A 27,535-nucleotide genomic window follows, 5' to 3' on the forward strand; every position below is an offset into this window, starting at 1 on the left:
CTTCCTACCTTCCTTCCTTCCTTCCTTCCTTTCTTCCTTTCTTTCTTCATATCTCTTGATTTTTTTACTCTCCTTTTGGAAATGTGAACTCTGAACTCTTCATTTTCTATGGAAAAATTAAATAGGCTAGTCTCAGTAGCATGGTTTTTAAGCCTGTAGTAGAAGAATCATTCATATAGTTCACTTTTGTGTATTAATGTTTTAATGAAAATTACTAATTATTTTTATTTTTAGAAATTGTCATTTCTTATTTTCCCAAGCAAAATTGTTTTTCTTTTTCAAATAAGTCCTATCTAGATTGACCCATCTTTTCGAAGTTACAAGAACTTTGAAGGTCATCTTTCTTATTAATTCCTGTGCTAAAGTTAATATGATAGAAGCACGAAGACTTTAACCACTATTAATTGGCTAAAACATAGTTTATAAAGGTATCAGATAAGAATGAAATCAGTAATTTCATTTATGCATCTGAATGTCTGTTACCTTAATGGTAATTTTTAAAAGAAAATAAAGACAAAACTAATACCACTTTAATTTAAAGCCTGAAATTGTAAATGTAAAGGTATTTTTACCCAATAAGTATTAAATAGGTGATGTATATGAGTATAGTTTAATGTTTATTTTGTTATAAGTAAACTGCCTTGTTTTTAAGTGAAACTTTAATATTAGACTCACAAGCTTATAACTTTAAGATGAGAAAAAAACAGTAAGTTTAAAAATGTCATTTTGAAAATTATAAAAGTAAATACTGACCTTTTCTAAGAAAGTCTTTTCCTTTTGACATTGTTTAATTTTTTTTCCTTTTTTGTTTTTTAGGTTTGCAATTTTTTTTGGTGATGGCATGTTCAGAATCTTGGATCCCAAATATATTGGAAATATTTAGGAACTCTGGAAATTGTTGTTTTTGTATATATAATGACTTACTAGGTGAATCAATAGATTTAATAAAACATATAAAAGAGTAGGCATTATAATTTTGTATTTCTAAGTTGGCATGCGTGTCTCAAATTCTCAGCTATTGGTATTAGTGTCATGCTCTGCAGACAGGTACCTTTTGAAGATTTAGGGGCTTTTATGGACCTCATATTTTCTGAGGCCGTTTCTGTCATTCCTCCCATGCCGGCTGGCCAGCTTCTTCTCTTTTCTGTCTGTGTTGTAGTGTAGCTTACTTAGATCAGAGGTAATTCTTGATCAGGAGGAGAGAAGATAAAATGATCATCACGTGACAGTCCTAAAGGTAATAATTACAGAACTTCAAGCTGGAAATGGCCCCAGCGTGGTCTGTATTAGAATATGCAAATTCTCCCCAAATTATGTCCAGATACACTATGGCAAAATGCCAGTTTTCGAATCAGAGGTTATTATACAGGACAGACGTGCTAATGGGGAGGGAAGGGAGCTGTTCATTTCCACCTCCTCCTCTCTGCCTGTTGTTGGGTGAATGAATCAGGAAAGTAAATGGCCGAGAGGCCGATGGTGTGAATGGAAAGGAGAAGGAACAAAATTAGACCTTCCAGGAAGGAGTATTTCCCCTTAGAAAATTGAAAGTTGCCTATATTATATTCCATGTACACTATTTTAAAACTGTAGGCTCCTTTCACGTAGACCCAGAATGTGCACTAGGGCAGCCTTGCCCAGAGGACGGGATGGAGAGACCTGCATTTGACTGGAAAATCAGGCAGTCTGTGGTGCCTGGAGCGCCGTTACCAGTGGTTGTCTTCTTCTCTGCCCTGTTCCTGCTGGGACTGAGAGACTAGAGAAGCATTCTAGGATGCATAATTATTTCGGTGGTCAAATATGATTGCCTCCCTGTTCTTTTGACCGAAACTGGGGAAAGGTTTGATTTTTTAAGACTGTATTCAGAGCAGCTTAAAAACGGATCAAAGGGAAAGGATGAGGAGAATTCAGGGAACTATAGAGATTGAGTGGTAGCTAAGCAGAATGTTAATTCTTTGTTTATTGCAAATTTTATTATTGGTAGATTGTCCAGTAATACAGGAATTGGTGTAGAACAGAAGTTTTCATAACGTTTCTGTTGGAAGGCTTTTAGAAGCTAAGTAGACTACGCTGTAACCACGTGCTCCTCACCTTTGCTTTGCTTGGTTTAAGAGGAATTGGCTGATACATATTTAATAAATAGCACAATGAAAACATCAGTTTTTAAAAATCAAATTACATTTTAATCTAAATATGTGTTGCCTGTGGAGCTGCTTTCCCATTTCAACTGGCTTAAAAAAAAAAAACAACTCTCCTTCTGGGATGCTTTTGTCAATAGAGACGTTTCCTCTTAGCCAATTCTAGCCACAGTATTGACTGGGCCTAGGCATTTGATACACCGCGAAGGAATTAGGCAGGAAAAAATTTGGTCCCTCCTGGAATGAATATTTTAAAGACCTTCTTAGATTCTGACACTGTGAGTACACATGAAGGAGACCCAAGAGAGAGGAAAATTTAAGCGCCTAAGAACAAAAATGATGGTAGGGTTGGGGGTGTGGTAAACGCTCATATAACTTACCTAAGGTGCACTGAGGGCAAGGAATTGACATCCTAGAGATCAGAAGGTAGAGTGTGAAATCCCCTGGGCAGGAGGCCTTCTGATGTTAATTCAGCCAGCTCACACTGGCATGCTGCAGTGTTCTTCAAGATAGTGGCAGGTGATCAGGAAAGTATCAATACATTCCCTAACAATGAGTTTGATTTTTATTTTGGTATGTTATATATGGGCATGTGGCTCATTTATTAAAAATAAGTATCTTAAATATTAGTGAAAATACTATAAAAATGAGTCTTTTGTCCCTGTTGTATAACTTTAGAAAATAATGTAGAATACTGACATAGTAGAGAATTGATGGCATGAATATAATCAATATTTGATGGTTGCTTTCTAGAAACTTCTAAATAAAACCTTGAGTTTGTTTACCATTGGCCTCAGTTGTCCTACAGCAGCACTTCTAGTGTGTGTGTCTCACGGGAGAATCTGCACCTTCTTGGACCACTGCACGTCACAGCCTTGCACATCACTCTGAGGATTCAGAAACTGAGCCCGTTACCCAGGGATGGTTAGCTCTTTGAGCACAGTGGGTAAATGAGGCCGCACAGAGAAAGTGAGCCTCTGACGATGGCTCTTTGCATTTGGAAGTTTTAGACCCTTTCGGAAGACCAGAAGAAAGCTGTGGATCCTTCCCCCAACTCGGCTGCAGTTTCTGAGGGTAGAGGGGCGGCCCTTGGTTGTCCGGTCAGGAAGCCCTGATCTAAAAGATCGCCTTTATTTTCCTTGGCCTGGCTCCAGCTTTGCTGTGACTCTCCAGGAGTGGTTCTCTATCAGCTGTGAATGGAAGGATCTTAAGGACGCTTATTGCCTTACACGCTGAGCTGAAGCCACAAGGCCCGAGCTCTGTGATGTCATGGAGCCAGAGCTGCAGGGGGCTGGCTGCCCCAAAGGTGCCAACGGTAAAAACGGTCCGAGGCATTGAAGTGTGGGACAGCCCTCCTAGGTAGGCCCTTCCTCCTGCTGGTGTAGGGGCATTTATTTCACAGTAGATTGAATATTAATGTTTTCTTGTTTTTTAAAAAATGAGCATATATCTTCTAAATTTTAAAATTACTATAAAGGTTTTCTACCTAAGTGGTGACCCTCTTCTCATGTTTTAGGATATCAAATTCATGATGTGAAATGTGTACTTCAAATTAACATAGTGACTGGAAATTTGGAATTCTGTTATTTTGTGACCCTAAAATTTGTAGCAGATTTTCAGGAAAATTGTCAAGATTCCCAGATACTTTGTCCTTTATTCCTTTCAAGTTTCCTAAGTGTATGATTATTTCTGAATTTTATTAATCCATTTATAACTCTGGAGGAAACTGCCTTCAGTTTCTGTTTTGACACAAAAGGATGCTTTATCTGACTAGAAATGTGTTTTGACAAAAAAATTCCACTTGAGTGGCTCTAACCTCCATTTTGGAATCTCAGATCAACAGCTTATGTCATTCATTGGGACTTTTCTGCAAAATAACAGCTTCACTGAGGTCATCCTTGAAAAATGAAGAAATCCGAAGATAATTTTGGGACGGAGTAGAGGGATGGAGGAGCGTCCTCGGACTGCAGCGCCACACACGCTGGCTTCTCTGCTCGTGTACACGCAACACCGTTTGAATGTCTGTTATGAATTGGACCTGTAGACAGATACAGTGTATCTTGAATGTGAGAAAAACACAAGTCCAGCTTCTCAGACTTTTGCGGAAATATAGTCTCCTCTTGATTGCTCACACTGGCGGGGGGAGCTTGGTCCTTCCGCCTGACTAAAATCAGACATGTTTTCTGGATTCAAACGAGTTTTTGTATTCCTTGTGGAATAGAGTGGGCTTTTACATCACGTGCCTCCCAGTTTCGCCTGCCCTGCGGGAAGAGCCTGAGTTCATCTGGGCCCAGCTGCGTGTTCTCGGTCCTTCTCTCTTTTCTGTAATGTTGCCCTAAATGTGGGGAAAACATTAAGCATGTAGGATTCCAGAATTGATCAGAATCCTGTTAAGTCTGTCCCTCTTACCCTTCCCGGGTAATTTGACTCCATTTGCTTTTCAACTCTCCTAAATGTTGCCCACGTTTAATCCCTTTGGTCTGAGGTCGGGATAGAATTAGAACCACCATCCAGTCTGCTTCCCTCCTGTCGCGTTCTGTTCTGCCTGCGGCAGGCGGTTTCAGTTGCCTCATGATGGAGGAGTCTGCTCATCCTTGCATTCCCGCCTCCCTCCCTGCAGGCTCTTGTGGGGAAATAGAATAGATCTAGATTTAGCAGTCCTGGCTGTCTCAAGATTTGCCTATAAAAGTTCGTGGCATTGCATTTAAAATACAGCCTTTCAGCTGTGGTGTTGACAGGTGTCTCCAGTGGACGTCTGCTCTGTGCTGGGCCCTCGGCTGCATGTGGCCATTTGCTCTTTCCCTCCACTACCCAGTTCTCTTGAGGCCAGGAGTGCACCATCACGCCTCGGGCACAGGGGCGCCTGGAGCTGACTTCTGTGCCAGCTCGCTGCTCCCTGGAGCCGAGGGCTCATCAGATAGTTGAAGAGAGCCATGTCTGCCCCAGGTGCTAGTAAAACAGATCACATGCGGAGAAAATGGTTATGTCAGTAAGATTTTGAAAGCAAGATTTGTCCAAAAAAAAAACCACCATCCAATTTTAGATTTACCTTCATGAACCCACGCTGACTGTGTCTTACTTTAAAAAATATACAAACTAACATAACTCTCAGAAAACATTACCCAGTTGCCCTGATGTTTTCAAAATGTGGTATTTTCTCTAAGCATTTTTTTACACGTAGATTGCAGAAGCACGTGCAAATGTGTTTTGTGTAAGAGTATATACTGTATAAAATATGCTGACTGTTGCTCTAATAAAATTAAACTTAAGTGGTCTCATTATTTAAAGCCTAGTAGTTTGAAATTATTTTTTGAGTAAAATTTTACAGCATATGATGCTATTTTTTACTTTTCATGGAATGTACAAGTAATCTTAGAAGCTACTTGTGTGTGTGTGTTCCCCACATATTCCACATAAAATAAAAATATTGTAAACAGGGTCCATGTCTCCAGTGAAAGTCTCCAAACTTTTTGGCTGTAATTACCAAGTGCTTGGGCTGGGCTGGCTGGAAATACATATCGAGTTTTTCTGTGTATGTAGCAAACTTTGTCCAAATAAAGTAGCTTTGTACTCTGAAGGAGCTTTTAGTAATTATATTTTTGTTGAATAAAATATGTGGGAGTTAAAGGAAAGGAAATGGAGAAATAGATCTGTAAATGTGACGCTCTAAATTAGTGGTTTGTAACCTTTTCCTGTCCCAGTTAACAGTGGTAGTGAGTCACTAGGAATGGGGTGATGTGGGATGTGTAGTTTGAAGGGGAAACAGAGACCCCCGCCTGCAATTAGCAGTGGTGTGGGTCAGTGTCAGCGGTGCCCTAGGGACCCTGACTGCAAAGTCAAGGAAGCCTGGTGCTAGACATCTACCCACCTAGTCCTGGAATGACCAGCAGAAGGAAGGGTGTTGGTCTGAGGCAAAATAGGAAAAAAGATAAAGACAGCATAAGGACTTCAAAAATTTTTTTCAGTTAAAATTATCCTTTAGACTTCTGTGTCCTCCTCTATACTGTATTCCCTTATTTGGTAAAAAATAAAAGAAAAAGCTTGTCACCCCAAGTTAATTCGCTAAAGATATTTAAAATTTTTTGTATTGGTCTGTGAAATCAGAAGACTGGGAGCTGCTGTTTCTTGGAACTGTGCACTGTTAGCATACTAAGGTCCCAGTCCTTTATCCCACAACCCATAACTCGCAGGACACCGATGAGGGTGCCAGAGAACAGTTTGGGAAGGTTTAGAGAATTACTTCAACATTGCCGTATGATGGGAGTCATTGTCTCAACGCCTTATCCTGGTGGTAGTTAAAAGCATGGCTAGTATTCCTGTTTCAACCAGTAGTTGTCTGGAAATCCTGCGAACAAATTTCCAGTAGTTTTGTGTGAAAATGAACTGAAACTTCAGATAAAGCAAAGCTCTGCTACAGTACAGACCTGGAGGAAATCATTTCCACTACCTTGCAGATTACTTTTCGACTCGTAAAATAGTCACCAGCCTGCAGAAAATGCTACACTAATAAATGACCAGGAACTATGCAGTGGTTATAACTTGTTTTACTTTTATCTCTGCTTATGTCCAATATCAAGTTCAAGATCAACCTTGTATGCCATAGTCTTGTGTGATTAGACGACTTTTATTAGCTTTAAAGACAAAAGAATTGGACAAAAGAATCCCAAAGGAGGAGAAACTCAGGATGAATCCAGGATGTGTCTGGGCCGTGTGGTGATCACCTGCATCTTCCCCCTGGAAAGGCATTTTTCAGAAAAATGTAAGCTACATGATACCAATTTTTGTATCTTGTCTACTTCTGTGCTAGCCACTGTGCTGAGTGATGTATCTATAAACTGTATCAGGGAGTGAGTCTCCAAGAAAGATACTGACATTTCTTCCTTTGGCAGCTTTAAGATGAAGTCTGGTACCCTTCCTAAATAGGTGCTTGCAGGCAAGATCAGGGGGAGTCAGTGATCTCTTGTCATGGTTTACGATATTCCAAATACCTCCCTTTATCTCCAGGGATGTTGCAAAATTCTCACTGAATTGCTCATTAGGGAAAGCTCATCATATTCTACATTAAGTGTTTTCCTTAGAGACTTTATCATAGGAGACCCAACTTTGAATTATTAAACCCAGGGCTATGATTAGTGAGCCAGACACCTGCTTTCTGTATTCCCTGGGACTTGAAAGCAAGAATGAAATTACTGAATAGAGTGAAATTGCTTTGAGGGCTATTTTGGATTTCATTTGCTGTGTGCTGTCTGTCCTTTCCTGCGGGCAGCAAAACAATCACCGAGGGTTTTCAGTGTCTCGATTCTGGAAGGCACTACTTTCCCGTTAAATTTTTGGGTTAAATATTTTGGGCAGTCTTAGTTTTGTAGCAGAGAAAGGATAACTGATGGAAATCATTTTACTTAAAATATGACCCAAGATTTTGGGACCCAGGTTTTGCAATTTTGTATTTTGAAGAGAAAGCACAAGTTTCTTACTCTGGGTCTTTGATGACAGTTATAAGCAAGGAATTTAGTTTCTCTCTCTCTCTCTCTCTCTCTCTCTCTCTCAGTCTTGCTCCAGACCAAGTAACATTTTTAGTCAAATAACACCTCAGAAGCTTTCCCTCAGGAATTAGAATTTTCTTTAGCTCTTGAGTGGCTCTTAGAGACCTCTCCAGGCCCCGTTTTGACTTTAGAAAACCACATCCCAGAATGAGTTATCGTGCAATTTCAAAAGCCCCTCTTGCAGAATCTGCTAGGAAATATTAAAATATTCACATCATTGTAGGCTGGTTTTCCCACTTGAAGAAGAGGGGGATTATCCTTCTTAAGTACCAGCCCAAATGTAGGTGAATGCATCTCAGTCTGGACCTCCCCTGGTTCTTCTTGGGCCTGATTCAGCAGGACTCGCCGTGGCGTCCGGGCAGAGGGGCACGGCCGGATTTTAGGAAGGCTGGGGCAGGTGTCGGAGTGCTGCTTTTCACATCTGCCAACACAAGCAAATCCTGTTTGCTTGTTTTCTAACATCTTTCCAGGAAGTCACTGCAGCCAATCGTAGTTTCTCCCTTCCCCTAGATTTTCTAGTTTGATCTGTTTAAACTAGATTAAGAAGTAGAATTAATTAATTTCTTCTAAAAAAAAATTGCCATCAGCTGCTGATCTAGAATTCCATCTTGTACTCAGTGTTATATAGACTACTCAAGTCCTCAATTCTGACCAGAAAATGGTCATTTTGGTCTGAGTGGAATATAAAACCCTGTTAAAGTTGTTCCTTTCCATTCTTAATCTGTGCCCCTCAGCGTTTTTGGCTCCCTTTGGTAGTGGAGTTGATGACCACCTTAAGGATTTGAAATTTAGAGCAAGAATCAGAGGTGACAGAAGGGCACAGGGGTGGGTAAAAGTTCTTAAAGTACAACAAATACTGGACCCCGGGGTACAGTTACTGTTGATTTACCAGTGTGTTTTTATGACTGAATGGATCAGGGCTGAGCACTGCACATTAACTCTTGCCTCTTCAGTTCTGTCTTCTTCCCCATCTTCCTCTTGCTGATGGAGACTTGAATTCAAATGAAACATTTGAGCACAGGAACACAATGACCCTGGCACGCAGGCAGGTGTCAAGTTACGAGCGGGCAGAATTTCTGCATCCTTAGACTCTGCCAAGGGAGTGAAAGGGCCACATTTCTCAACAATTGGAAGTTGCCATTTGCCAGCCTCACGTCCTGTTTCTCCTCAACTTTTTCAACATGAGAGTCTCCAGCAAAATAATTTCTGCAAAACACTATTCCATAGGGGATCTTGAGAAGCACCGTACAGCTGGGCATGGCACTTAAGTAAATTATTCATTCCTGCAACATACTGATGGAAGCTTACTCTGTTCCGGGCGCTGTTCTGGGCTCTTGGGAAACAGAACACACAAAGCGTGGAGTTTACATTCCAGCAGAGGTAAACAGACAAGTAAATGATCTTACTGTGGGATAAACAGACAAGAGCGAGAATATACACTCAGGACGCCGGTGTGGGACGGAGGGGCAGGTGTCGGTTTTTAAATAGGGAGATCAGAGGAGACCTCCCTGGAAAACGTGATTTGAGAAAGACGATGTTCATAGAAATTGAAGCTGAGCAACAGGTTTACCTTAAGAGAGAAAATAAAATACTGAAAACTTGACAACAATTGTTTGTGGCTTTTCCTGCCACTCTCACCTGCACTAGAGGCTCATGCTGCATCCCCAAGCAGCTGGGCACGTTCCTCCTTGTTTCCGCCACTGTCATTCCTCCTGCCTAGAATTTTTTTCCCAGGGTCCAGCCCAGATGGCATCTCCATGACAGTATCTGTGGAGGTAGGCGTGGTCATAACGAACTGCACTGCATGGCAGAATCTGACACTGAGTGCAGAGGGCCCGCTAACTAAGGGTGGGCTTTTAAAGGGGGCCCCAAGGGCCATGTACTTCCTAAGGGGTTAGGAGGACAGGCTGGGCTGAGCAAGGTCAAACTTAAGGGTGGTGAAAATGAGACAGATTATGGGGGACCCCATATGCCATGCTAGGGGTTAGGGGTTCCATTCTCCAGGCAGCAGGGGACCCCTGCTGTCCTCTGGGACTTCTATGTGGCAGTGTCCACTGAGTACAGCAAAGAGTCACTAACCTTTGGGGGCTCCCCGTTTATAATTGTTGGCAATTGAGGAACAGAATAGCAGGTGGTTAGTAATAATCTCTCTTCCATCTCTCAATACCTGTGTCTCCAAAAGGCTATAGCTTTTCCTTCTCATAAAAAGGATGTGATGCGTAAAAATCTCAACTGGCACAGAAATACAAAAACAGACTTCACCATCTCACTACTGTTAATATTGCCGGTGACCGTCAGTTTAGACTTCTTTCTTCTCAGGAGTAAACGGTATATACAGCATCCATTTTCCATGCTAACAGCATCCTCTGTAACTAAGGTCTCTATTGCTGGAAATTAAGTGGTTTACAATTTTCATTATTCAGGTTCTTTCCAGTTTGCACCCTTGTAAACACAGCTTCAATGAATAGCCTGTATAATAGCTGCACTTACCGATAGTTATCTCCTTGGTGTAAGTTACGGACACTTCCAAAAACTGGGATGCTTAGAACTGAGAAGCACAGTACTGCAATTCAGCGCTGCGAGATGTCACCTTGGAGCAGCGTGCGTGCGTGCATGTGCGCGCACTTTTCCAGGCACCTTGGCGACGGCTTCTCTGTGCAGACCTGCGTGACCACGGGGGCAGGTGGGTGAAGGGCGGCGGTCCCCGCTCCTGGCGCGGAGGGACGTGGGGCTCCTGCTCCCCTCGCGGAGCGCGTTCCCCGCCGGCCTTCAGGGCGCCGGCTCCAGCCTAGGCCCGCAGAAGCCTTGGTGTGTAGGATAATTAGGCCGAATCGTAGCCAAACTGAAAATGAGACTTTTCTGTCTTCCTCCGGTGTAGCCGCTTTGATTCCGGGTTCTGCTGTTCTCATTAGGCAGATCAAAGAGACAACACGTTTTTCTGAGAAGGTGAACATCATAGGGCGAAACTCCCATCTATTTCTCATTGTAGGAAACCTTTCCAAGGGTTAAGTGTGTTACTCATTTTAGTTCTTTCAGGGGAATGTTCCTTCTGGAGGTGGTCTAGTTGGTTGGCTCAGATGATCTTCTATCCATGCCGTCGTCCCCAGCCGCTTCTCAGTCATAAGGTCTCTAGGTGGTTCCTAGTTTAAACCGTTGTGCACTGAACCCAGGGAACAGAACTCAGAGAGCCCAGACTCAGTGTCCTGTTACGCGGAAGGCTTGGCATGGGTTGAAGTCTTAAGGTCTATTCTCTCTTCTTAAAAATGATGCTTCTTAAAAATGGTAGCCTTGTCTCTTCTGCTCACCAGGCCCACTCCTTTCTGTCTCAGGGCTTTTGCACTCTCTGTTCCCTTGGCCCAGAATGTTCCTCCCAGGGTCTCACGTGGCTCACATCCTGGCTTCAGCTTGCTCCCTGTAAGTTGCCCTCCCTGACCAGCCTCTCCAAAGTAGCATCTCTTATCTCCCCTGTTTCCTCATAGCAACGATCACAGCCTGACGTTTAAGATCTGTCTCCTCCACTAAAACATACGCTCAGAGAGGGCAAGGTCTTTGTTTTGTTCCTGAATGTGGCTTCAGACCCAAGAACAATACCTGACATATGGCAGGAACTCAGTAAATACATAATATTTGAATAAGTGAATGAATGAATACCCCACTGCTCCCACCTGTGGAGGTGTGAAGAAACATGGAGCTTTGAAAAAATCTGGAAGAAAGTCAAGGACTTATTAAAAAAAAAAAAAAGCAGCAGCTGCCTTAGAGGATCTGACCTCAGGGCTGGGTCTCTGTTCCTGCCTCCAGCTCCAGCTCTACCTGCATGTCCCCTTGCAGCCACTGGGCGAACATCCGCCCATTTGGACGGCGATTGTGTTAACAACAAGCACTACCTTTAGAAAACAGTTCAGTGCATTAATACATTTGACAGATATTTACTGCAGCTACGGTGCCAGGCATTGTGCTAGACTCTAGTGTCACAAAAGTCAACTGGACAGACTCACTGAGCCCAAAGCTTTTCAGAGTGTGAGCTTGGGTGGACAAGACTGCCCTCCCGCCCTCCCACGCTAGGAGGAGAGCTCTGAGGGAGGGGAGGCTTTGTTCAGTGGGAGGAGCGCTGTGATGTGGAGCCCAGGTATTCACGGGGAGGTGGTGGTTGCGAGTGTGGTGTGTGGTCCTCGGGCAGGGGGAGAGCAGAAATGGGAGAAAGACGACATGCCTGCCTGGGGGCTTGCTTCGCCCCCTCCCCAGGGCTCAGGGAAGAGGGAGGAAGCTCCTTGTGCCCCTGTTTTCACCTAAGAACTTCTTACGACTACCTCTTTCTAGCTTGGACTCCTACGGACTAAATTCAGAAGCTAATAATGATTTAAAATATTTCTATAGGTGACTACACCAGAAAGTTCCTGGGCCAGAAAGTCTGTTTTAAAACAACTTTTGAAACACAATGAGTTTGTATTTCTCCCCCTCCTTAAGATTTGAAAGAAAGAGAAAGAACAAAGAAGACAATCCTCCAACAATATGAGTAGAATCTAAGGGCACAGGGTTTCTAAGTGATTTTTCTCACCTCATGCAAGCAATAAATAATCAGTCTTCCAGCTACTCTAAAAGCAGTGTCTTGAGCCTTTCTGTAAGGAATATTTAACTGAAAACACACATGAGCATGTAATCCTAACTGTAAGTAACTTGGAGATTTGCACGGAGACAGAATTGCTGTCCTTTAGTTATGAGATGACTGAAATTCTGTCCTTCAGTATTGAGACATCAGGACATTAGAACACATAGTACCCCAAGGGTGAGGAGTAAACATGCCATTAACAGCATCCGGAGAAACCAAAGACTGATAAAAATAGAACCTCGTATTCATCCTACCCGCCTGGTCGTCTAGCTCACATGCTGGCTCTCAGGAATAACCTCCAGCTCAGTCCTTCTCAGTGTGTGTGTGTGTGTCTGTGTGCACATGCATGTGTGCACACAACCGGGGGACTTAGTTCAACTGCAGATTTGGATTCAGTGTTTCTGGAGTGGGATTTGGGGTTCTGCTTTTCTAACAGGCTTGCTGGTGAAGCCACTGAGATTGGTCCACAGATCCCAGGGAATGGCAAGGCTCTCGCTCACCGAGAACTTTCACATGCAATTTTTTTTCATGTGAGTTGAGCAGCGCTGGTGTGACCTCCTTTTACATGTAATAAGGTGGGTTCCATGAGGTAGAGTGCCTATAGTTGGCGTTAGAACCCAAGGTTTCTGACTCTCGTGGAGTCGTTGACGCTACTTCTAAGTTGGTTGTTACATCGTGAATTTAGAACAGGGGAGGTGGAAGTAAAATGCCATTTTGGGAACCCAACAGGGAAAATACACGCATCCTTTTTATTATCGGGATGACGTCTCTGGAGGTCTCCTGAGTGCGCTAATGGTGAGGGTCTTGAGAGAGCTCTTAGACTTGCCATTTGTAGGCATCAAGAAGACACAGCAGATGGCGAGTGCCCTGCTGTGACGAGCTTAAGTGTCTTTGGGAAAATTGGATTTAACTTGACTAGAGGCTGCCTTCCACCTTGCAGGTGGAAGTTGGACTCGAGAACTCAGTGGTGCTGATTCATGGAGCACCACTCCTGTCAGATGGGACCAGGGGCGAGTAAATCCTCTGCAAGTGGGCCGCATCTCACCCTAGATTGGCTGACCGGAAGCACAGTGTCTTTATTCCAGCTAGATTTTAGTTTGGTCTTAGGGTAACTTTCAGTGAGGTCTTGATTACACTTACTCCTCGTATAGACTATGCTGAAAACTCACTAAATATGGTCAGAGAAAAAGTCTGAGCCTGGAAATCCAGCTTAGCTTCTGTGAGCCTTGGGTCTTGGGCCCCAGCTGGCGAGAGGAGGCCGGCCGGCCCCGGGTCCATGAGATCTGAGGCAAGCGAATCTTACACAGCCTTTTACTTTCACATGACTCTTTTCCAGGAATAAGTCGCTTTCTCATTGGTGTTTGTCCATCTTCCTTCCCCTTTTCCAAACTTTTTCTCAGTCATTCGCCACTGAGCAATGCAATGACGGCATAGAAAGATTTGATTCATCTGGTATCTTATTCAGCTCAACACACGAATGTGTTGATTTTTCAGTGTTCTAATTGTGTCTTGTTATAAATGTAGTACATGTTCACCGCAAAAATTTTGGAGATTAAAGGAAAATGCAAAGAAAAAAATCAACATACCCCTACCACCCCATGGTAGCTATTGTCACCATTTTGGTGAGTATCAGTCATGGACATATTTTAGCAGAATATGACACTGCTGAAGTTTTTTTTTCTAAGTTTTGTAACCTATTCTTTCACATAAGAATATTAGGATGACTGTTTTCCCAAATTTTGAAATGTTACTTGAGACTTTTTTTTGGACGAGTTAGGATTCTAGCACGTGGATGTGTTTTCCCTTACTGATGAACATTTTATTTGTTTCCTGTTGTATAATACGTCACGCTGCAAGGGAGAACCCTTGTACTAAATCTGTGTACATATCTCTGATGACTCCCTTAGGATAAATACTGAGAAGTGGAATTACCAACTCCAAAGATATATTTAAAATATTTGTCAGATGAGTGATGCCTTTTGATAAATATTAACAAAGCATATTCCGGAACAGTTGTCCAATACATACCCTTACCTAGCACATACTGGCTATTTGGGGGTATAATTTTTTAAACTGTGCCTCTTTGAGAGTTTAAAAAGATGGCCCTTTGTTTTAATTTGCTTATATTTGATTTTCATTGAGGCTGAATTTCTTACATTTCTTTTGGGAAATGCCTCTTGGCTTATATTTCTTTTGGAGTTTTGTTTTGTTGTTTTTTTCAAATGATCACCAAAAGCTCTGTCTATATTAAGATATTAACCTTTGTCACTTGTACACATATTTGCCCTCATTTGTTATTTAACTTTGTTTATAGCATTTTTGACATTCAGAAAATTTTACAATCTTACTTTATGCTTTCTTTTGCATTTATACTTAAAAATGTCTTCACAGTCCTGAGATAAAATGATTGAAGTTAGTTTTAATTGTAGACTTAATTGGAAGACAGTGGAATTAGGAATTGGCAGCTAACCATTTTGAGGGAAATATAGCCAAATGTGAGCTGGTCTTAACCAAATGTGTACATCAGAATCACCTTGGTAAGAGTTTTTGAAAATTTACCAAGTGTCTGAGTCACACCCCAGAGCCACTGAATCTGAGGCTTAAAAAAAAAGTACCTTAACACAAGTCCACAGACTTAGGAGCAGAGTGGTTTTTTTTTTTTCCCCGCTTGCTTTGAGCATTACATTTTATTAGCATAGTGGGTGTGTTTTGTCTTACCTGTTACCATCTGTTAACAGTGAAGATCAGAGTGCTTTCAGGAAGAAGGGATTCAGAGCAGGGTGCTGGGGGACCCCCTGCAACGTCACGGTGTTTCTGTGGAAGCACCAGTCTCCCAAGTGCACAGTTAGTGGAGGCGCATGTGATTATTTTCCAGCTCCAGGGCTGACCTGGGTGTCACCACGCTATGGCAAGTGGACATTTTTTTAAAATTGGAAGAGACAATGTATTTACAAATATTTGAAGAATATATAGAGTGTAATATACTTGAGGAATATCTAGAATATATTAGAAGATACAATGTATTTATAAATTATGAAGGTAATACCTCACATGTATATGTTTCTTTTAACCATGATTCATTATTCTTCGATATATAGTAGTATCTCATTTAAATCGGGTGTAGATCTTACATGTTAGTATTTACAGCTTGGGAAAAGAAAGTCAAGCCCAAAGAGGTCAGTTTTATATCTCTGAACACATTTGAACTATGCTCGTTAGTTAGCATTGTAAGTGCATGCCTATTTCTGTAGCCTGGAGTTGTCTCATTAAAACGTTTTATAAGGAATTTGCCTATGAATCAATCTATTTTTTTTTAGTGTCCACCCCATAATTAACATCCTGCATTTTAAAAAGCAGCCAATCTGCCCGCAGGAGGTGAGAGGAAGACATAACCAGCCTTGGCTTTGGGCCAGGAACTTAGCATCTCAGAGCCTCAGGAATGATGGTGATGGTGGTAGTGGTGGTGGCGGTGATGCCTCCTCACAGGGCTGTGAGGAGGACTAGGCATGGTGATTCCAGTCCAGTGTCTGGCAGTGGGCAACCACCCCATCAAAGTTGGTGCCGCCATCCCCACTCTGTTCACTGCTCTGGACGACCTGAAGAAGGATATTTGGGGGCTGGGGGCAGGAGGCAGGACGCAGAAGGTTTCAAGGAGAGATCTCTTTCTGTGTTTGAATTCCCCTGGTCAGTTTGAGAGAGAAATTACAAATGCCGGGAACAATAATAGGTAGCATAAATTTCCTGAAGTATAAAGTGCTAAACTTTGATTACAGATAATATGCTTATTACTTATAAGAAGTCAAAAAGGGAAGAGACAGGTGTGGCCTGAAGTACACAATTTTTAATACCATTTTCATGTATAAAATGATTAAACCAGATTTGAATGCATCTTAAGTAATTAGAAGAAGAAGAAGAAGAAGGAAAAGATGTTGCCAAAACTCTCTGCTGAGGGTCTGTGAGGGGACTGAGTGCTGGCAGGTGAGACCCCATCCACGACAGAGCTCTGGGGGCAAGGAGGGCACCAAACTTTATGCCAGAGGTGTTCATCCTGCATCACCGCCTTCGTGCCGCAGTGGAGGGACTGTGCGGCGCAGCTGGCCACCGCGGGCGTCCCGGGCGGTCAGGCAGCCTGGCCGGGTCTCCTGCATTAGGAGTCCCAGCGCCAGCCCCCTAAGGTCTTGCCCCACACTGCCTCCCGGAAGACGAGGGGACCCACCGGCTGATTTGTGTGGTCTTCAGGCCCCTTTCAGCTCTTACATTTCATGGTGAAAAAATTATGATGATTGCCAGAAAAATTGAAAGTAGTCGAAAGGTATCCTCAGTCCTTTTCTGGCCAAGGTTCTTCCCGAAGTAGAGCAGAAGCAGCCTCTTGATTCCCGTTCAGGAAGAAGGATTTATCTTTGGGTCTCTTTCCGGTTTTCTTGCTAATCTTTGCAGGACAGGACCATGGCCAGCTCCTGGTAAATTTGTGAACTAAACAGTTTTTTCTTTTTTATGACCCAGGATATCCCCGCCCCCAGGACAGTGTCCTCCACAGGATACAGATCTTTCCAGCCAGGGTGCCCACCTAACCACCCAGAACTTAGAGGGAGTCTCAAGGTCAAGGTGTTCCACGTACAAAGTCCACAGTGGTGTTTGCACATTTACTTCTCTTTATTTTGCTCAACAAATACTGAGCCAGTGTATGTTGTGTGCAAAGCGCTGTGCTGGGATCTTGGGCAGTATTTTTCAAACCCATTTAGTGGGCTTTGACCTCAATTTAATTGGATGCAACTAGAAGTCTAAACACAAAACAAATAGAATAAAATAAAAAAAAAATCAAAGTGCCTTTCATACTGCAAGGAAGTATTACTTAATAAAACACTTGTTTCAGTTTTATGTTTGTAGGAGTGTGGATGTGAGTGTAATGAGTATTAATGGGAAATATATTTCTCACTCTGCATTGTGGTCAGAAAAGCTTAAAAAACAATGCTACGGGCTCACCATCCCTTATCTTCAGCTCCATATTCTGAAACATGGAAGTTTTTTCTTAAGTTTGGCACAAGTTCATTTGGCTGCAAAACATGACCTAAAGTGATTTAAGGGTATTTTTAGTCTTTCTTTATCCTACTTACTGTGAATTTTTGTACATTTAACTGCAAAATGGACTTGCACCTTTGACCCTAGTGGGCTTGTTGCACTTAATTACTTTCCTAAGGAGCCAAAAAATTCTGAACCATCTAGATGGTGGACCTGTATAAAGATATAACAGTTTTCATTCATTCAGCAAACATTTGTCAAATGCTTACTGTGATCTTGGCGTTGTGCTGGGTGTCAGGTGTGGGTAGGAAAAAAAAGTTGGTGTGAGATGAATTCTTGGAGGATTTCACAATCGCATGGGTGAGGCAGATTTGGGGCCACCAGTGCTGGACTTCAGCACTGTCATTCCACATTCTTTCTCTCTGTTCATTCACCCAGAGCCTCAGTGGCAGGAATTTCTCTGCAGGAGGCTTCTAAGTCTCTTCCACCACATTTCCAACACTTCACACCAGCACTTCAGCTCAGCACGTTAAAAAACAGGCTCCAAATGCCTCCCTCCGGTACTGCTACAGCCTCAGAGGTACCTCTGTGTCCCTCACCTGGACGCAGCCTCGTCCTTGTCCTTGAGCCAGTTAGTTGTTGGTGAGTTTCTGTTGATTTTTTTTCTGCCTGTGGCCCCTGCCTCCTTTCTCTTCCTTCCACTCCTAGCGCCACCTGTTGGCACAGGTGCAAATGACTGCTTCTCACCTGAAAGGATGGTCTAGAAGTGTGGTTGGCGAAAGCAAGTGTCTTAGGGTCATAAAGACCTGAGCTGAAGTTGTACCTCTTCCCCATTCCGGCTGAGGCAAGTGACACTGAGGCAAGTGACACAGGGTCAGTTTTCTCATCTGTAAAATGGAGCTGATGACAGAGGTTTCATGAGTTGTAGTTAGGAATAAAAATATATACACCAGAAACAGGATTAAAAGATAAGCCACAGACTGTGTGCTGATATCTATAGGGTGTGTAACTGATAAAGGATTGGTATTCAGAGTTTATGTAGAACTTCCTTCAAACCAACAAGAGGAAAAAGACCCGAGATTTTTAAATGGGCAAAAGTTATGAACAGGCACTTTCTAAGGAGGAAACCAAAGACCAATATATAAAAAGATGTTTGATCTCAGTAGCAATCCAGGAAATGCTAATCAGAAGAAAGAGCTATGGTTTGTCTTCTATCACGTGGCACAGCGTGTAGGCAAGTAAGTCAGGGAACAGGAACTCTCATTGCTGGCGCACGTGCCAGTTGCCGTCTTAGAGAGCAGTGAGCGGAGCTGTGTATCCTGCCAGCCTGCAGTCCCGTTGCTTTTCACAGCATTGTTTTTAATGACAAGAACATCAGAAATAACAAAAATATCTGTTAAAAGGAGAGTGGATATTCATTCAGTGGAATAACACACAGCAGCTCTGTGTTACATGGAACTGCATTTGTGTCACCATGGGTTAGTCTGAAGAAAAAATGTTGAGTGAAAAAAGCAAATGCTGAACATCTACAGTGTGATGAAACCATTTATATCAAATGTTAAAACATGCCTAACAGCATCACTTATATGTGTTTACACATATATGTGCATATATGTGTGTGTGTGGATGAGTGTGTGTCTAGCGGATGAATAAATGTCTATCTAGGAAAAATACTAAAATATGCATGGGAGTGATGGACAAATTCAGTGCAGTGACCACCTCAGGAAAGAAAGTGGAATGGAGGGAAGTACAGGGCAGGTTTCAATTGTATGTGAAGTGATTTCTTTCTCACAAAGAAAATGAAGCTATTCATGCAGAATGTTACATTTTGACTAAGTTGGGTGGATATGTAAGTGTTCCTTGTATCATTCTCTTGTGTGCTTGAAGTATTTCATTTTTAAAACGCGCTTAACTCTAGCCTGGCACTCAGTGAGTGTATAATGAGTATTCATTCCATCCCATTCAGAAGGTTTCTAAGATTCCCTTTCTCCTGACTAATTGAATTCCCTTCCCTCCATCTGGCATTCCTCATCAGAGAAGGTCTAACGCCCTGGGGAGGCACTGTAACCCTCCGCTCCCTGGCCCCAGCCTCTATTTCCAGCCTTTGCTTTAGCGCCTCCCTCACTGGACCTGATTGATGTTCCAGCCATGGGGTCCCAGGTCATGTTGATGCCTGATGCTTTCCTGCCCCCTTGTCATGGCCTGTATGGTTTTCTTGGCTGGAATTTCCTTATCCCTTTTCTCTGGTTGTACTAACCCAGCCCCCCTTTCATCCATCCATCTCTCCATCCACCTGCTTCCATCCACCCACCCACCCACTCATCTATTTACTGAGCCTCTTCTATGTGCAAGGCACACACAACCTACCCTGACTGACTCTGCCACAAATAATCACAACTTTCACAGGATGCCCTAAATGCCTTATATCTCTAAAATGGTATTTATCTTATTACAATTTATTTTATTTTGCCAGATTAGGCACCAAAGGGCAGGTCTCATCCTATTCATTTTGGGGGGTTGGGGGAAGGTAATTAGGCATTTGTTTATTTAGTTATTTAATAGAGGCACTGGGATTGAACCCAGGACCTCGTGCATGCTAAGCACATGCTCTGCAACTGAGCTATACCCTCTCCTCTCATTTTTAATATTTTGCACTCGTAGGAGCTCACTAAATACAGATGAGGAAATAAACAAATTCCAGATTGGATGTCCAAAACATTGACATCAATGTGAACATTGTGGTTTAATCCTCCTCACTTGAATCTAAGTATTTAGGGTCCTCAGCTAATTGATTTTAGTGAGCGTATCACACCCTCACTTCCATCTGTCACCTGAAGGAAGGAGGGACATTCTTCCTCAGCCGTTCTGCCTCCACACTTACTGAGAACCCTGACTCCAGCACACCAGGCATGACCTCCCCTCTCTAGGGACTTTGCATGTAGTTAGAGAAAGAAGACAGTGCCACAAAAAATTAGTAACAGGACAAGGCAGTGTGACGTGTGGGTCAAATAAATGGTGCTGGCATCACGGTCTGAAACCGTCCTTAATAAAACAGCTTGTTTTATGCTTGGCTGTGTGAGACTGGTTTTGAGAGATTCATTCTTTTGCAGAGGGATCTGGGTCAGAATTATCATTTTATGTCAGATTGAATTTCTGTAAAATCCTGTGGTGTTTTTTTTTTTTCTCAAGTGGATGTTTAACAACTTCTCCATTATGTGTAATCTGATACACAGGTGTGGATTTGAAGATGTCTTATGACATCACAATTGTATGAGGTGTGTGAGCCTGAAATCTTTCTGACTTGACACCAAATGGGATTTTCTTAGCACTTTTTCAAAATAGATGCCTGTGAATTCTTAAAGCTACCAGCCTTCCTCGCCTCTTCTTTTCCAGTTCAACTTCCGGGAAACAGTTTTCCATCGGACTGTGGTGACCTTTATGTTTCCAACAACCAGTCACAGGTCATTTGTTTGTGATCATGTTTACTCCGTATCTAGGGAGGCTGGTTAAAAGTCTGGGTTGGAAGGAGTCTTCTGTGGACTTTGCTTTTTCCAGGACGGAAGTCCCTTCTCTGCCTTACACTTCAGCTTGGATCCTTTCAGTGACGGGGCGCTGAGCCTTCCTCACTGTTGACGTGAGCTCCCCTTTACGTGGGGGATTAAACTCGGGGCTGTCTGAATGCGGCGGGAGGGCTGGGCGCTCCCCAGCAGTGGTGCCCACCTGGCATTCCAGGGGGACCCGGTCCTCCTTGCAAGGTTCAGGATGTGCTGGGACAGTGGGTCTGTGGCAGCTTGTTTTGAGTCATGGCATTATTGGAGCCCTGACCTCAAGAATGCTGGTTGTATTCATCCAAGATTACTGTGAATGACGCGTCTGGCTTCTGGAGTGGCAGATGATGGACTCCAGCTCTGGCTGTCTGAGTGGGGAGAGGGGTGGGAAGAACGAGCATGAAGGCACAGGCGGAATTTGGGCGTCTGCGTGGAGATTGCGCAGGAGACCAGATGACCAAGGGGAAGCTGCAGAGGCCTTGACCAAGTCCCACCAGTAAGAACAAGCTCATTAACGTCGCAGGTGAGACCCTGGAACCCCAGGCGTCCCGCAGCCTGGTCAGCATGTCTGATTGGCTGAGACCGAGTCACATGTCCCCTGCCCCTTCACCAACCCCGCCCCCTGCCCTGCTGTGTTCCCAGCAGAGAATGGATGGCGCTTCCCACTTCCACGATGGGCAGCACCCATCCCCTGCTACCGAGACTGCTCACACTGGAGGGTAGGGGCCCAGCCAGTGGGGAGATGGCTGCTGGACCGTCAAAAAAGCAACGGGGATTCCTTTTTAATAGCAAACTTTGATGAAGTCCTGAAGTCAGCATATTGAACATGCCACGGTCTAAAAAGGCAGAAGAAATAAATTGGTTTCCTCTTCTTGGTTCTTTGCTTTAAGCTTTGGCATGTCTGTTTCACTGGCCTGGGAGGTAAACGTGAGTTAGTAACGGAACCAGCGCCAGCTTGGCCCTGCCTAATAGGGTCCAGAGACAGTCTGCCAAGACCAGGCTGGAGCTGCGTTAGGAGGTATACTGCTGATCAAGCACACTGATCGGGGACACTGATGGTCACATCCCTCCGTGACTGTGGCTTCTCCCTTGTACAGCCCAGCCCTCCCTCCCTGGGTAACCTCAGAGCACCGCCAACATGGCTGTTGGAATTCAAGCGTTGACGCGACCTTCCTAACACTGGAAAGCGCGTTTTCTCTGGCTCCGGGTTGTGTGAGGTGGGGCAGAGCCTCTGGAGGGACCTGGGACTCCCAGCCCCTGCCTGCCCTTGGCGCCCTCTCCACTTGGCTGAGCCCCTTCCTGCCCTGGCTTCCCACCCCCACGCCTCCCGCTTGCGTGGTCGTGGCACGCTTTCTGCCCTGGTTTCTGCGCCTCTCCACTCACTTCGCTCCTGTGCCTTCTGACCACACATCCTTTTCTGCTCTGGACCTGCCTGGTATTTGATTCACTGGTTTGACCCAACAGAGAGGACTTCAGGTGGGACAGGGATGGTGACTTGGATTCTAGGAAGAGGCCAGTTCCGCAGTCTTGGCTCTCTCAGGAATATGAGCATAAACAGTAGGTGCATTTTGGCGATGTTTTTAAAAGGCCACCGTTGTAAGCACAACTGGGGCTTAAAAGTGAGTAATGGACTCACAGCCAGCTCGAGTGAACAAACGAGAGCTGGTGGCTGGGTGGTTCGTAGCCACAGCTGACTGGGTGCAGGGGTCTTGAAGGCAGGAGTGGCAGCCAGGCTACTGAAGGACGTGTGGGGCCCCCGAATCAGAGGACGCTCCCTCAGGCTGGGTCCCCGCTGGGCCAGGGCAGCCCTGCAGTGGCAGGAGGGCGACTGGTTCCTGGGCCCTGGGGGTGGGGCAGGGTGGCGGAAGAACACTTGGGTGGTAGCATCCCAGGCAGGACAAAAATTGGTTCAGAGTCAGTGTTAGCCCTGCTTGTAGTGTAAACCCTGACAGAGACGCAGCCTGCATTTCCAGTGCTGCTTTGTCAGGGGGCTGAGATTTTTTTTTTAATTCGGTTTCTTATTCTGTTGGGATGGATGATGGTTGGGATTGAATCACCCGCCCGCACACAGGGAATTTTCTCTTATGCCCTCTTAGTCTTCTCGCTCCGGTGGACCCACCCCGCCTCCCTGCACGGTGGCTGTGTGACATCTCGGAGACCACTAATCTCCTCTGTAAAGTGGGCCTGATGGTGCATCCCTTTCGGGGACATTGTGAGGACTCACTAGGATGACCCAGGTGACATTGCATCTAGCACTGTGCCAACCACTTCAGTGTGTCTTGGAAGAAGGTGATAATTACCATCAGAGCAAACTGTTCTTCAGCTCTGAACACTGGCCCCGGACAAGTTCTCAGAGGTCAGCTCACTAAGTCCCTGCACTGCCCTGACAGGGACACTGAGGTCCCACGGCTACGGAGTGGAAGAGCAAGGACCAGTTCCCACACCTTGTGTTTCCCAGCCCTTTCCCTCTTCAGTGGCATGAAGGACGCCTTCATAAGGAACGTCAGGCTTAGATGGGATGCAGCACCAGTTCCGAAGGTCTTCCCTTGCATTAAAGTCGTGCAGAAGCTGCTTAATTATTTTATCAGTAAAATATTGCCAGATGCAGATGTTGGCTGTAATCTTTTCATTTGCATAGTTTTCATCTTCTGCACTTGAGCATGCATTTTATATGAGGCAACAGTGCTTTAAAAATCAAATTTCTGTATATTTTTCTTTCACTTTGAAAAGAGAGTGATCCCTTCATGAAATGAAGCCTTCTATGTCAAGATCTTAATCAGGAGAACAGGATCCGTTCCTAAATCTGGTCGCCCTCCAAGCCCTGCCACCACCACATGTTCACATTTAGATGGGACTCCAGGGATGAGGTTGCCGGGGGTGCCGGGGGTGGGGGCTGCAGCCTTCCACGCCTGGAGCTAGGACAGAATGATCAGCCACCCCCCAGTCTCCTGCCCCAGTAATGTCAGGTGCCTTGTTAAAAAGACTGTCGCTGCAGCACTCCCCACCACCAAGACGGCACATCTAGTAGCCAGAGGAAGGAGAGACGGGATAATAATCGTTACCGTTTACCGCTCCTTCAGCGGCCTTAGCCTTGTGCTGGACGACTTCACATATCATGACTGCATGAGACAGGTGTGAATCGCATTTTTAAGATGAGGAAACGGAGACTCAGAGAAGTTAACTTGCCTGAAATTACACAGTAGTCCATGGTGAAGGCAGGATTCAAAGCCAGTCTTGTCCTGCTTGAAAGGCTGTGCTTCTCGAGAATCAGAGAAACGGGCTCGCCTTGGTTGGTGGTGGTCAGGTACATATGTGGCTCTCGCTTCTGCCCTGTGAGTACTGCCCTCTAGCATCTTAGGCAGCAGACGGACATGCCACCGTATCTTGGCACTTTCAGGTAGGGCTGGACAGCCCCACTCTTCCCCCTTGCCTGGGTCCCATTCCTCTTGCCCTGGGCATGAAGTCCTCCAGGAAGCCTTTCCTGACCCCTCCAGCCTGGGTGGCGCCTGCTTCTCCCACCGCCTGGGCCCGACAGCCTCTCCCAGAAGGCTGTGAGCATCTGGAGGGCAGGAACCGCATTCATTCCCACCGTATCCCTGTGGTGCCCGGTACCTAGTGAGCTCTCCCGGATACAGCGTCTGTTGAATGCACAGCCAATGAGGATGCGGCCGAGAGAAAAGATCTCGTGGAAATGCTGAACTGGAATGGGATTTAGAGGCTCCCTCACTTTACAGGTGTGCAGCTTGGTCCTGTGGACGGGCCGGTTTCCCTCAGTGTGGGCAGAGCTGGCGCCCAGCGTTCTCAGGACTCCCAGCACAGTGCTTGCCGCCTTGCAGACCAGGGCCCCTCCCTGGTCTCAGATTCAGCCCAGTGGCAGCGTACTTCACCGGCTCTCTCTGTGCCATCCTCGTTTGCACCTCTCCCAGCTCTCCCACCCCTCCCTGGGAAGCAGCCTGCAACACCAGAAGCATCCATATGTGTTTGTGCCGCAAATGAACAGACAGATGAAGCCTAGACAAGCAAAAACCCTGAGCGAGATGAGGATCCAGGCAAAGAGCATGCCCCTTTGTGGAAGGCGATCTTGCAGTTAGAACAGCGTAGACTTCTAGTCATGGGGATCCCCGAAACCAGTCTATCCTCTAGAGACAGAAAAAAGGGCAGGGAGGCCCCCACATCTAATTAATTTGTATTTGCCTTATGTGTACAGGTTTCACAAGCGCTCTCACGGTCACCTCCTTTGAGTCTCACAACAGCCTGTGAAGTAGGTGTGGTTTGTCTGCAAATCACTTGACATCACCTGGCCCGTGGAAGGTGCAGCACGGTGTTAGCTGTCATTGCACAGCATGCTCCCCACTGTACAGATGGGAAAGAAAGTCTTACAAAAGAACGGAAGCAGTAACAGTGATTCACATAGGGTCATCCATCTGGGAAGTGGCAGAGGTGGGGTTTGAACCCTGGTCATCTGACTCCACAACCTGTCCCTGTCCCTGCCTTGTGCATGGCCTTCCCTGTGTGTAGAGGTGACTTCCCACCTTGAACTAAATAGCTCATCCCTCCAGCAGAATGGCCACCTCTTAGGTGCTTGAGATTTCATGTAAAACCCTCTCAGGGGGTCACAGCAGGCCCGACAGTTCTCTGGGCAGGACCCAGCCTGCAACCCCCGGGCTCCTGGGGGCGGGTCGCAGGTCCATGCCCCGACATGCTGGAGTTGTTGGCTGCTCTGTTTCTCTCCTGCAAGCACAGGGGGCTCAGGCAGCTGGCAGAGCCCTGTGGTTTTGCTGTCTGGGTGCTCCGGAAAGCCCAGGGGGAGAGTCGTGGTGAAACCTCATGGGTTGGCCTCCCATGCTCTTGGGAGTGGACCTGCTGAGTTTTTCAGGATCAGGGAACTATCAAAGCTCAGATTTAGAGTCATGAGTCTGTTTTCCTCGATCTTATTACACGAGTTGCCGTGTAAACTCCTGACTGCAGGAAGGCCTGCGGACTGAAGTCGCGGTGTGCTCTTCAGTATAGAAGGCGTGGTCTAGACACCCCGAGCTCCCCTGCTACTGGTAGATGTTTAAACTGGCCTCACTCATGCAAATACTCCACACTTGTTACTGCTATTTGGCAGGTGCCTGCGGTGAGCAGGATGGTGGTCATACTCTACCCACTAGCAAAATGCATCTATTTCTTGCATAGAATTCATAAATATAGCATTGGCCCGTTGTCATTTATTTGCTATGATGTCTGTTTATACAGCCATTCCCCAAGATAGGAGGGAGGAAACAAAGAAACCTACGCTATAGTCCATGCACCCTAAGCCCTCGCATTCTGGAAAGAAAAGGAAGGCAGGAGTGTTTAAAAGCGCAGGGCAGAGCTCTGTCTGTTCGGCTGTCTGTGTGAAATCCAGGTAATAGTTGCTGTGGGAGTTCAGGGACACCCCGCAGCACCCCGGCTGGGCTGTCAGAAACCGCTTCCCCCCAGTAGCCCAGCTGTCATCTCCAGAGGGGGTCCTCCACCACTGACCCCCACCCTGCAAACCTGGGCTTCATTTTCTGGCTTGAGGGACTCTCTGCTGGGTCACGGTTTCTTTGGACAGAAGGGCAAGTCAGTTTCCATTTGCCTCCATCATCAGGAACGTTGTGTCATTGTGCGGGGGGCTGGAAGCACGTGCCAGGCCCAAAGCAGGGTAACAGTTGCACATTCATCCACGCAGCTTTCTCTGCATCCCTGCTTACATTGGAACCTACAGAAACATTGATTATTTGTCACATTTCTTTTGTCTTAAAAGTCAAGGTTTGACCTCCCGACTATCCAGTTCAGGCAAAAATGATTTGTGTTTTCCTGAGGCTTAAACAATACCACTGTAAAAGGAACATGGCCTTTGGTTGATATCCAGGGCGCCTGCCACCTTATGCTGGTAAACAAAGTGACACCACGTGATTGTCCCCTCTGCAGAGCCCCTTCCCATTTACCATGGGGCCATTTACGCTGGTCTAAATGTAGAAGACTCCACCACCGATTTAGGTTTTAGAAACGGAAGGAGTTCAATTTACCTTCTGCTCACACCGGAAACATTTCTAAAATGTTGGAGACTTACACAAACGTGTAACATGCTGGTCCTGTATATGGTTTGGAAATCGGTGTTGGCTGTATTCTGTCTCATCAATCAAATGCAAGGACTGTATTGACAAGAGAGGTTGCTCATCAGTTAGGATGCTTTTGGCTACAGGTACAGAAAAGACCCTTCAGGGTAGCCTATCCCATAAGGAAAATGTACCCCATTGTCTAACAAGGCGTCCCTAGGGAACGCACCTCTAGGTTTGGTTAATTCAGTAGCTCAAAGATGCCATCACAGACCCAGGCTCCTTCCACCTTACTGCTGCGCTCTCCTCAGAACGGCAGGCTGGGTCCCCTTGTGGTTGAAAATGGCTTTCACTGATCGCAGTGCATCGTCAAGATACGACAGTGCCCAGAGGAAGGAGAGACGGTCTTTCCACGTGTCTCTCTTTAAGAAGGAGGGAACCTTACCGTAGTCCCCGCAGCAGGCTCCCCCCGTGTCTCACTGGCCAGAATCTGCCGTGTTACTGTGCCCGAAGTTAATCCCAGGAGGAACGGGGTTGCTGAGATTGGTGTAGGCAGATGAGAATTTACCATGAACCTGAGATCCTTCACTTCCCCTGAGGGGACAAAAAGAATCAGGAT

At 45.2% G+C, this 27,535-nt stretch overlaps 1 protein-coding gene and 1 long non-coding RNA gene across 4 annotated transcripts in view; both read left to right on the forward strand.

Moving 5' to 3' along the window:
- The window catches only part of LOC105079125 (uncharacterized), a 37,721-nt gene extending 32,009 nt beyond the window's left edge, over positions 1-5,712 (forward strand). For all 3 annotated transcript variants that reach the window (XR_012503378.1, XR_012503377.1, XR_012503376.1), the window contains one exon: positions 817-5,712. This is a non-coding gene — a long non-coding RNA (uncharacterized LOC105079125). The remainder of the gene's footprint in view (positions 1-816) is intronic.
- The window catches only part of XKR6 (XK related 6), a 228,294-nt gene that overhangs the window by 54,003 nt on the left and 146,756 nt on the right, over positions 1-27,535 (forward strand). The window lies entirely within an intron of this gene.

This window comes from Camelus bactrianus, chromosome 31 (genome assembly GCF_048773025.1).
Source record: "Camelus bactrianus isolate YW-2024 breed Bactrian camel chromosome 31, ASM4877302v1, whole genome shotgun sequence".
NCBI lineage: Eukaryota > Metazoa > Chordata > Mammalia > Artiodactyla > Camelidae > Camelus > Camelus bactrianus.